Source organism: Oncorhynchus keta, unplaced genomic scaffold (assembly GCF_023373465.1).
Source record: "Oncorhynchus keta strain PuntledgeMale-10-30-2019 unplaced genomic scaffold, Oket_V2 Un_contig_13089_pilon_pilon, whole genome shotgun sequence".
Taxonomy (NCBI): domain Eukaryota; kingdom Metazoa; phylum Chordata; class Actinopteri; order Salmoniformes; family Salmonidae; genus Oncorhynchus; species Oncorhynchus keta.
Genome location: NW_026278117.1, coordinates 4,374 through 15,723, shown reverse-complemented (window position 1 = coordinate 15,723; position 11,350 = coordinate 4,374). Strand labels below are relative to the sequence as shown.

Below are 11,350 nucleotides of genomic sequence, written 5' to 3'. Positions count from 1 at the left end.
CCTCATTCACACGCACACGCACACACACACACACACACACACACACACACACACACACACACACACACACACACACACACACACACACACACACACACACACACACACACACACACACACACACACACACACACACACACACACATTTACATTTACATTTACATTTAAGTCATTTAGCAGACGCTCTTATCCAGAGCGACTTACAAATTGGTGCATTCACCTTATGACATCCAGTGGAACAGCCACTTTACAGTAGTGCATCTAAATCTTTTTTAAGGGGGGGTGAGAAGGATTACTTTATCCTATCCTAGGTATTCCTTAAAGAGGTGGGGCTTCAGGTGTCTCCGGAAGGTGGTGATTGACTCCGCTGTCCTGGCGTCGTGAGGAGTTTGTTCCACCATTGGGGGCCAGAGCAGCGAACAGTTTTGACTGGGCTGAGCGGGAACTGTACTTCCTCAGTGGTAGGGAGGCGAGCAGGCCAGAGGTGGATGAACGCAGTGCCCTTGTTTGGGTGTAGGGCCTGATCAGAGCCTGGAGGTACTGAGGTGCCGTTCCCTCACAGCTCCGCAGGCAAGCACCATGGTCTTGTAGCGGATGCGAGCTTCAACTGGAAGCCAGTGGAGAGAGCGGAGGAGCGGGGTGACGTGAGAGCACTTGGGAAGGTTGAGCACCAGACGGGCTGCGGCGTTCTGGATGAGTTGTAGGGGTTTAATGGCACAGGCAGGGAGCCCAGCCAACAGCGAGTTGCAGTAATCCAGACGGGAGATGACAAGTGCCTGGATTAGGACCTGCGCCGCTTCCTGTGTGAGGCAGGGTCGTACTCTGCGGATGTTGTAGAGCATGAACCTACAGGAACGGGCCACCGCCTTGATGTTAGTTGAGAACGACAGGGAGTTGTCCAGGATCACGCCAAGGTTCTTAGCGCTCTGGGAGGAGGACACAATGGAGTTGTCAACCGTGATGGCGAGATCATGGAACGGGCAGTCCTTCCCCGGGAGGAAGAGCAGCTCCGTCTTGCCGAGGTTCAGCTTGAGGTGGTGATCCGTCATCCACACTGATATGTCTGCCAGACATGCAGAGATGCGATTCGCCACCTGGTCATCAGAAGGGGGAAAGGAGAAGATTAATTGTGTGTCGTCTGCATAGCAATGATAGGAGAGACCATGTGAGGTTATGACAGAGCCAAGTGACTTGGTGTATAGCGAGAATAGGAGAGGGCCTAGAACAGAGCCCTGGGGGACACCAGTGGTGAGAGCGCGTGGTGAGGAGACAGATTCTCGCCACGCCACCTGGTAGGAGCGACCTGTCAGGTAGGACGCAATCCAAGCGTGGGCCGCGCCGGAGATGCCCAACTCGGAGAGGGTGGAGAGGAGGATCTGATGGTTCACAGTATCGAAGGCAGCCGATAGGTCTAGAAGGATGAGAGCAGAGGAGAGAGAGTTAGCTTTAGCAGTGCGGAGCGCCTCCGTGATACAGAGAAGAGCAGTCTCAGTTGAATGACTAGTCTTGAAACCTGACTGATTTGGATCAAGAAGGTCATTCTGAGAGAGATAGCGAGAGAGCTGGCCAAGGACGGCACGTTCAAGAGTTTTGGAGAGAAAAGAAAGAAGGGATACTGGTCTGTAGTTGTTGACATCGGAGGGATCGAGTGTAGGTTTTTTCAGAAGGGGTGCAACTATCGCTCTCTTGAAGACGGAAGGGACGTAGCCAGCGGTCAGGGATGAGTTGATGAGCGAGGTGAGGTAAGGGAGAAGGTCTCCGGAAATGGTCTGGAGAAGAGAGGAGGGGATAGAGTCGAGCGGGCAGGTTGTTGGGCGGCCGGCCGTCACAAGACGCGAGATTTCATCTGGAGAGAGAGGGGAGAAAGAGGTCAGAGCACAGGGTAGGGCAGTGTGAGCAGAACCAGCGGTGTCGTTTGACTTAGCAAACGAGGATCGGATGTCGTCGACCTTCTTTTCAAAATGGTTGACGAAGTCATCTGCAGAGAGGGAGGAGGGGGGGGGGGAGGAGGATTCAGGAGGGAGGAGAAGGTGGCAAAGAGCTTCCTAGGGTTAGAGGCAGATGCTTGGAATTTAGAGTGGTAGAAAGTGGCTTTAGCAGCAGAGACAGAGGAGGAAAATGTAGAGAGGAGGGAGTGAAGGGATGCCAGGTCCGCAGGGAGGCGAGTTTTCCTCCATTTCCGCTCGGCTGCCCGGGAGCCCTGTTCTGTGAGCTCGCAATGAGTCGTCGAGCCACGGAGCGGGAGGGGAGGACCGACCCGGCCTGGAGGATAGGGGACATAGAGAGTCAAAGGATGCAGAAAGGGAGGAGAGGAGGGTTGAGGAGGCAGAATCAGGAGATAGGTTGGAGAAGGTTTGAGCAGAGGGAAGAGATGATAGGATGGAAGAGGAGAGAGTAGCGGGGGAGAGAGAGCGAAGGTTGGGACGGCGCGATACCATCCGAGTAGGGGCAGTGTGGGAAGTGTTGGATGAGAGCGAGAGGGAAAAGGATACAAGGTAGTGGTCGGAGACTTGGAGGGGAGTTGCAATGAGGTTAGTGGAAGAACAGCATCTAGTAAAGATGAGGTCGAGCCTTGTGAGTAGGGGGAAGGTGAGAGGGTGAGGTCAAAAGAGAGAGGAGGGAAAGAAGGAGGCAGAGAGGAATGAGTCAAAGGTAGACGTGGGGAGGTTAAAGTCGCCCAGAACTGTGAGAGGTGAGCCGTCCTCAGGAAAGGAGCTTATCAAGGCATCAAGCTCATTGATGAACTCTCCGAGGGGACCTGGAGGGCGATAAATGATAAGGATGTTAAGCTTGAAAGGGCTGGTAACTGTGACAGCATGAAATTCAAAGGAGGCGATAGACAGATGGGTAAGGGGAGAAAGAGAGAATGACCACTTGGGAGAGATGAGGATCCCGGTGCCACCACCCCGCTGACCAGAAGCTCTCGGGGTGTGCGAGAACATGTGGGCGGACGAAGAGAGTGCAGTAGGAGTAGCAGTGTTATCTGTGGTGATCCTTGTTTCCGTCAGTGCCAAGAAGTCGAGGGACTGGAGGGAGGCATAGGCTGAGATGAACTCTGCCTTGTTGGCCGCAGATCGGCAGTTCCAGAGGCTACCGGAGACCTGGAACTCCACGTGGGTCGTGCGCGCTGGGACCACCAGATTAGGTGGCCGCGGCCACGCGGTGTGGAGCGTTTGTATTGTCTGTGCAGAGAGGAGAGAACAGGGATAGACAGACACATAGTTGACAGGCTACAGAAGAGGCTACGCTAATGCAAAGGAGATTGGAATGACAAGTGGACTACACGTCTCGAATGTTCAGAAGGTTAAGCTTACGTAGCAAGAATCTTATTGACTAAAATGATTAAAATGATACAGTACTGCTGAAGTAGGCTAGCTGGCAGTGGCTGCGTTGTTGACACTACACTAATCAAGTCGTTCCGTTGAGTGTAATAGTTTCTGTAGTGCTGCTATTCGGGGCTAGATGGCTAGCTAGCAGTGTTGTTTACGTTACGTTGCGTTAAAAGAACGACAATAGCTGGCTAGCTAACCTAGAAAATCGCTCTAGACTACACAATTATCTTTGATACAAAGACGGCTATGTAGCTAGCTATGTAGCTAGCTACGATCAAACAAATCAAACCGTTGTACTGTAATGAAATGAAATGAAAATGTGATACTACCTGTGAATGCGACCGGGTTGTTGAGTTCTATTCAGTAGACGTTGGCTAGCTGTTAGCTGTTAGCTGTTAGCTAGCTCGCAGAGTCTCCTACGTTAAGGACGACAAATAGCTGGCTAGCTAACCTCGGTAAATTAAGATAATCACTCTAAGACTACACACTCTAAACTACACAATTATCTAGGATACGAAGACAGCAAAGACAGCTATGTAGCTAGCTAACACTACACTAATCAAGTCGTTCAGTTGAGTGTAACAGTGCTGCTAATCGGTGGGCGTTTGCTAGCTGGCTAGCTGGTGAAGTGAAGACTACGTTAGGACGACGAAATACGATAATTATGCAATTATCTTTGATACAAGGACGGCTATGTAGCTAGCTAAGAAGAAATTGCTAAGATTAGACAAATCAAACCGTTGTACTATAATGAAATGTAATGAAAAAGTTATACTACCTGCGGAGCGAAAGTGCCGATGCGACCGCTCGCTCCAACCCGGAAGAGATTGCATCATCTGTGGATCTGTTTGGGCGGTATGCAAATTGGAGTGGGTCTAGGGTTTCTGGGATAATGGTGTTGCTGTGAGCCATTACCAACCTTTGAAAGCACTTCATGGCTACGGATGTGAGTGCTACGGGTCTGTAGTCATTTAGGCAGGTTGCCTTTGTGTTCTTGGGCACAGGGACTATGGTGGTCTGCTTGAAACATGTTGGCATTACAGACTCAATCAAGAATATGTTGAAAATGTCAGTGAAGACACCTGCCAGTTGGTCAGCACATGCCTGGAGCACACGTCCTGGTAATCCGTCTGGCCCCGCAGCCTTGTGTATGTTGGCCTGTTTAAAGGTCTTACTCACGTCGGCTACGGAGAGCATGATCACACAGTCGTCCGGAACAGCTGATGCTCTCAATACATGCCTCAGTGTTGCTTGCCTCGGCGAGCATTAAAGTGATTTAGCTCGTCTGGTAAGCTCGTGTCACTGGGCAGCTCGCGGCTGTGCTTCCCTTTGTAGTCTGTAATAGTTTGCATGCCCTGCCACATAAGGCAAGCGTCAGGGCCCTGCTCTCTTAGCCCTGCTCTCCCTGTGGCACCCCCATAGAGACTTGAAAATAAAAGAGAGCCGCACACTCTAGGAGCTCAGATGCAAAAATGTAATTACCAACGTTTCGACAGCCAAGCTGTCTTCATCAGGGTATCATCACAAACACTGCGGGATGACTCATTTATGTAGTGTCAAAAGACACAGGTGTCTGTAATCATGGCCAAGAGTGGCCTAATATCATTGGTTGATTATCAAATATGAAAATGTCATACAAAGAACATACAAACAACAAATGGATAGCATACGATCATAGATTAATTTGACTACACAAGCTTACAAACAAAGAAAGTTCAAGGAGAGGGGTCTGTTACGTGAGTGCAGCAAGGAGCCAAGGTAAGTTGCTAGCTGGCATTAAACTTATCTTATAAAAAACAATCAATCTTAACATAATCACTAGTTAACTACACATGGTTGATGATATTACTAGTTTAGCATGTTCATTTATCATCGAATCAGTCTACCTCGCCAAACAGGTGATGATTTAACAAGCGCATACGCGAAAAAAAGCACTGGCGTCGCACCAATGTACCTAACCATGAACATCAATTCCTTTCTTATAATCAATACACTAGTATATTTTTAAAAACCCGCATATTTAGTTATATATATATTTTCATATTTAGAAATTCATGTTAGTAGGCAGTATTAACTAGGGAAATTGTAACTACTCTTGTGTTCTGTGCAAGTAGAGTCTATATGCAGCATTTTGGTCTGCCTGGCTCGTGGCGAACTGTGTGAAGACCATTTCTTCCTAACAAAGACCATAATTTAATTTGCCAGAATTGTATATAATTATGACATAACATTGAAGGTTGTGCAATGTACAGCAATATTTAGACTTATGGGTACCTCTCGTTCGATAAAATATGGAACGGTTCTGTATTTCACTGAAAGAATAAACGTTTCGTTTTCAAAATGATAGTTTCCGGATTTGACCATCTTAATGACCTGAGGCTCATATTTGTGTGTTTATTATATTATAATTAAGTCATTCATTCAAACAGCACTTTCCTGCGTTTGCTAGCAGCTCTTCGCAATGCTTGAAGCACAGCGCTGTTTATGACTTCAAGCCTATCAACTTCTGAGATTAGTGCCTATAAGAACATTCAATTGTCAAATGTATATGAAATACAAATGGTATATAAAGAAATAGTCCTATAATTCTTATAATAACTACATCCTAAAACTTCTTAACTGGGAATATTGAAGACTCATGGCTAAAAGGAACCACCGGCTTTGATATGTTCTGATCAAGGAACTTAAACGTTAGCTTTTACATGGCACATATTTCACTTTTACTTTCTTCTCCAACACAGTGTTTTTGCATTATTTAAACATGTTTCATTATTTATTTGAGACTAAATAGATTTTTATTAATGTATTATATTAAGTTAAAATAAGTGTTCATTGTTCATTCAGTATTGTTGTAATTGTCATTTATTACACATAAATAAATCAACCAATTTGAATCAGTATCGGCTTTTTTGGTCCTCCAATAATCGGTATTGGTATCTGCGTTGAAAAATCCTAATCAGTCGACCTGTAGTCCAGGCCAATTGGCAAAGGAGGTATTGTAGCCCTAGAATTAGCTGGTATATGGGCCTAGCTCGAGGCTAGCTTAAGGCTAGCTGGTGCTTGCTTCGGGACAGAGCGTTGGCTAACAGTAGCCACTCATTTGCAGCTAGCTATCTGCGATGATCCGGTGTAATGATCCAGAGCGGCAGGAATCCGGTGATGTGGTAGAGAGAGCAGTCCGATATGATCTGAGTTGGTATCGCACTGTGCAAACTGGCAGGTGTTGTCCGAGCTAAGGCTGGTTGGTGACTGAGAAAAAGTGAAGACTGCTAGCCGTGGCAAACCATGACTAGTAGCTAGTTAGCTGGCAAGCTCCTGATGGAAGTTCCAGTTATAAGGAATAAAAATAGCAGATCCGTACCATATTGGGTGAGGGGGGTTGTAAAGAAAATATTTTTAGCTTGTAGATAGAAAGTGAGATAGAAAGTGAGATTAAGATATATACGAAAAAATACTGGCTATTTACACGGGATCAGACAAAGACAAACACACACGTCCTACTGCTACGCCATCTTGGATTCGCAAGAAGTGTTGCTGCAATGATTACAGTTCTTACTGTAAAATGTTTTACAGGATCCCTGTAACAGCAACTCTGCTGCCAGTATAATGCTGTAAACTAACAGGGAAAAGTTTTACACTGCATTTATATTGGCCTACTAATTTGGGATTATGCATATTTAAGCCTAATATATTGTATTCTAATAACTCTTTCGCAAAAGCATAATATTCAAAGTCTCGATTCATCACATTTAAAATGTCCTACACTTTTCAAATAACTATCATTTTAATAATGCATTATTAACATATATCATCTTCCTACAGACAAACCATGAACCATCATTTTTTACCTCATTCCCTCTGGACTAGCGAGGGTAAATTCCTCCACCGCCACGCGACAGTCCTCTACTCCAGTGTACATGTCATGTGCAAAATCCCTGCTGGGGCACAGTTCGGCCCGTGCATCCTTCAGAACACGTTCCATGACACCATCACCTTCATAGCGCTAAAATCCAGCGACAAGAGAAGCAAATCATACGTGTTCAGGGTAAATTTATTTTCTATTTAATAACACATTTTGGCTTGCAAGCTGGCATACCACACAGAGACACAAGGATACAAAACAGAGACTCATAGGCTAAATCAAAATCTTGTTAAGAAAATTATATACCACAAAATGGCTTGATTGTCATCCACATACCAGTGGAAAATGATTGACCAGCCATTGCATTTACATCTTTACAAATTCCAATCAATTAAATGTTTTCACTATGATTGAGGAGAGGCGATCCTGATGTCTATGTCATAATGATTTCTCTGAACAGGTGGGCCCCGAGGCTATGCGGAGCTCTGCTCTTGTGCTGTCCTGGCTGCCTCTGGTGCAAGCGGCACATCACCGGGAGGAGCAGAACACCGAAGTGTTCCTGAAGGGAGGCCAGCTGTATTTCCGGACCACTAAGGAAATCCATCAGGATGAGGAACTGTTGGTGTGGTATGACCAGGAGCTGTCACATCTACTGGGCTTCACTGACATCTCAACCAGAGGACATAATGCCGGTGAGAGACTTGGGAAAGTGCTATAGAAATACAGCTCTTATTCAGCAACCTAGCCAAAAAATCCTATAGGATTCCAATAAAACAACCCTAATAGAAAATCCTATCAGATTTTGGAACCTCTCCTATAGGATTTTATCTTATAGGACTGGTTCCAAAATCTGATTGGATTCTTGTATTGGAATCATTTAAGATAAAATCCTATAGGAAAGAATCCCATAGAAGTCCAATAGGACTGGTTCCAAAATCTGATATGATTTGTCTATTGTATTAGAATCCTGTAAAATAGAATCCTATAGTATACAGTAAAATCCCATAGCTGTCAAATAGGACTGGTTCCAACATCTGATATGATTTGTCTATTGTATTGGAATCCTGTAAAATAAAATCCTATACTATACAGTAGAATCCCATAGGCGTCAAGAGGACTGGTTCCAAAATGTGATAGGTTTGAATCACTCCGATATTGTGCTGCTATGTTGAAAAGGTTAAGAACCTCAGGGAATTATTTATTACTGATGTGAGTAGGCAAAGAGATGAAGATTATGCTCCGGAGAGACATGAGAGAGAGAGTGTTCCTCAGTTTACTGGTCTGATTGCAGCTGAACATAAATGTTTAGGTTTCTGTGCCATATTTAGCTGTGAGATTGTCCAATAAAGCTACAGATGACGTTATTTTATTTTAGAGCAACTAAAATATTGTTATTAATGTTGTTGTATTGTACTGGAACTTAAGACAGCTTATAATTTATTGGGTTCAATTAAGAAAAAAGTTCTAATAGGATTCTGATTGGAGTGACAAAATCCTACAAGTATTATGAAAAAGGATCCAATCGGATTACTTTTGATTTCCAATAGGGGGAAAAGTTGTCCAATAGGATTCTGATAGAGGTGACAAAATCCTATAGGAATGTGAGAATCTATTTGACAAGGGCATCCTCATCTTCTTCATGATCGTCCTTAAAAGATAGGCCTACTAATGTTACCCTTGTTGTTTCAGCATTTTGTCAGACGTTTTGTTGTAGCCTGTGCATAAATTCTTAATGGAAAGGACAAAATTAAGAGATGTACTGAAACTTTTTCAAAGATAATATATGTGGACTATTGTTATGTGCTTCATTTTGCACCAATGTGTTTTGTAATGTCCATATTAACTAACAAAATGCATATCTTCACAGAGCTCAAATGTGCAAAATGTAACCAGGTCTTCAAGAACGAGCATCCCTACTTGGCCCACTGCCGCTTCCTGTGCTCCCAGGTGAAGAATGACATGCCGAGCAGAGAGGCCTATGAACACAAACACATTGAAATAAAACGGCAACACCGCATCACAGACTTCCACAACATCGCCAGGGATCTGGAACATAAAGAATCCAGCGCCAGTTAGGAAGAAGAGATTTCTCTGCGGAAAAGGAAACATGAGGAGACGGATTACCCCCGATGGAGGAAACCAGTGTTACTGGAGAAAACCAACATCTTGAATGACAACATCACACAGATAACCAGAGACTACCACCTCATTGTGCCAGAGTCAACTGGCTCTGTTTTGAAACTGAAGGCGGCGAAGTACCAGCTCAAAAAGGACCAAGTGGAATGCAACAATAGTGCGTTCACAGAAGTAGGAGCTACAAAAAGGAGTGTTATGCACGAGAAAGAAACGCCAACAGAGGCTGATTCTGAGACAGTGAGGGAGATAAGCTCTGGTTTGAACTCCAAGAGCAACAACAGTGAGTTTTCATTCGTCCTGTTCAGTGGACAGGAGGAGCAGAAAAGCGCTTTCTGTAAACCCAATGAAGGGACTTCTTCTAACTGCTCTACAGCTCACCCATCCAACACACCTGCCCCATCGAACCACCTAGAAGACGTGAGAGACATTTTTACCTCAAAGACTGTTCTGGGATACAACAATTTGTTGGCATCTAATAACATTATGTTGAATGGTGATTTACCTGGCGCACAGACTCTACCCACACCGGTTACTTGCAATGCTTTTCCTTACCCTCAGAGCACTGGTCCAGGATTATTGGAGCCCAAATACAAACAACATCATCTCTAACAATTCTTCCTCCAACATTTAGCTCCTTTGGGGTGTCAGTGCAGAACTGGTGCGCCAAGTGTAACCTCTCCTTCAGCATGACTTCAGACCTGGTGTGTTACACATGCGCTCCCACCACTCAAAGGAGTTTCTGGAGCGGTCCCAGGTGAGGAGGCGAGAGGAGAAACTCACATGCCCTATCTGCCAGGACTTCTTCCGGGAACGGCACCACCTGTCACGCCACATGACTTCTCACAATTAATGCCTATTGGACATAAGAAAACTGATATTTAATGAAAACGACATCGGACATTCTGTATCTAATTACAAGAGCAGACCTGAATAATTAAACATTTAATTACAATTTGAAGTCACTAACACCTGAATGTAGGACCATTCACTTGTGACTATCGATCATTATGTGTAAGGGCACATAGGTGGCCATTCAGGATTGCACACAGTGCCCACTAGATGTCAACAGAATATGAAATTGAATACATTGCACATTTTTTAATATTTTTATTTCACCTTTATTTAACCAGGTAGGCTAGTTGAGAACAAGTTCTCATTTGCAACTGCGACCTGGCCAAGATAAAGCTTAGCAGTGTGAACAGACAACACAGAGTTACACATGGAGTAAACAATAAACAAGTCAATAACACAGTAGAAAAAGGGAGTCTATATACATTGTGTGCAAAAGGCATGAGGAGGTAGGCGAATAATTAAAATTTTGCAGATTAACACTGGAGTGATAAATGATCAGATTGTCATGTGCAGGTAGAGATATGGGTGTGCAAAAGAGCAGAAAAGTAAATAACTAAAAACAGTATGGGGATGAGGTAGGTAAAAATGGGTGGGCTATTTACCGATAGACTATGTACAGCTGCAGCGATAGGTTAGCTGCTCAGATAGCAGATGTTTGAAGTTGGTGAGGGAGACTTTAATTTACTTTACATTACTTTACTTATCTGCACAGTGCGTGATAGGAATATTTTGGATCATTGTCCTGTTGTGTAGGTTGGAAAATGACTGAACTGTGCCTTATGAAACTCAGGGTGGGACTGGAGAGAGACTGGAGGTAGCTTAATTGTAGCTCTTGCTATAGACCTTTTATTATTTTCTTTATTGTTTTCAATGTCTGTTGCTCATTGTTTGACTAGACATACAGAATTACCAGAGCTTGTATAGAGATATGTAGATTAATTTAGCTGTTTTTGATGAAAAACATCAAAGCCAAATTCTACTAGCACTGTGTCTTTATACTTAGGCCTAGATAAAGACATTTTGTGTGAAACATATTGACCTTGTATTACTTGGCCCACCAGATTCACTGGGTCACCCATACATGTGACACCCACAACCTGAACTATTTGACCCATTTCATTTTCATGACCTGAAAGGGGACATGTATTGCTCAATAAAGATATTAGAT

At 44.3% G+C, this 11,350-nt stretch overlaps 1 pseudogene; it reads left to right on the top strand.

Annotated features, from left to right (window-relative positions):
• The first annotated feature begins 6,592 nt into the window (after positions 1-6,592).
• Positions 6,593-11,122, top strand: LOC118402365 (uncharacterized; annotated as a pseudogene).
• The last annotated feature ends 228 nt before the right edge of the window (positions 11,123-11,350 follow it).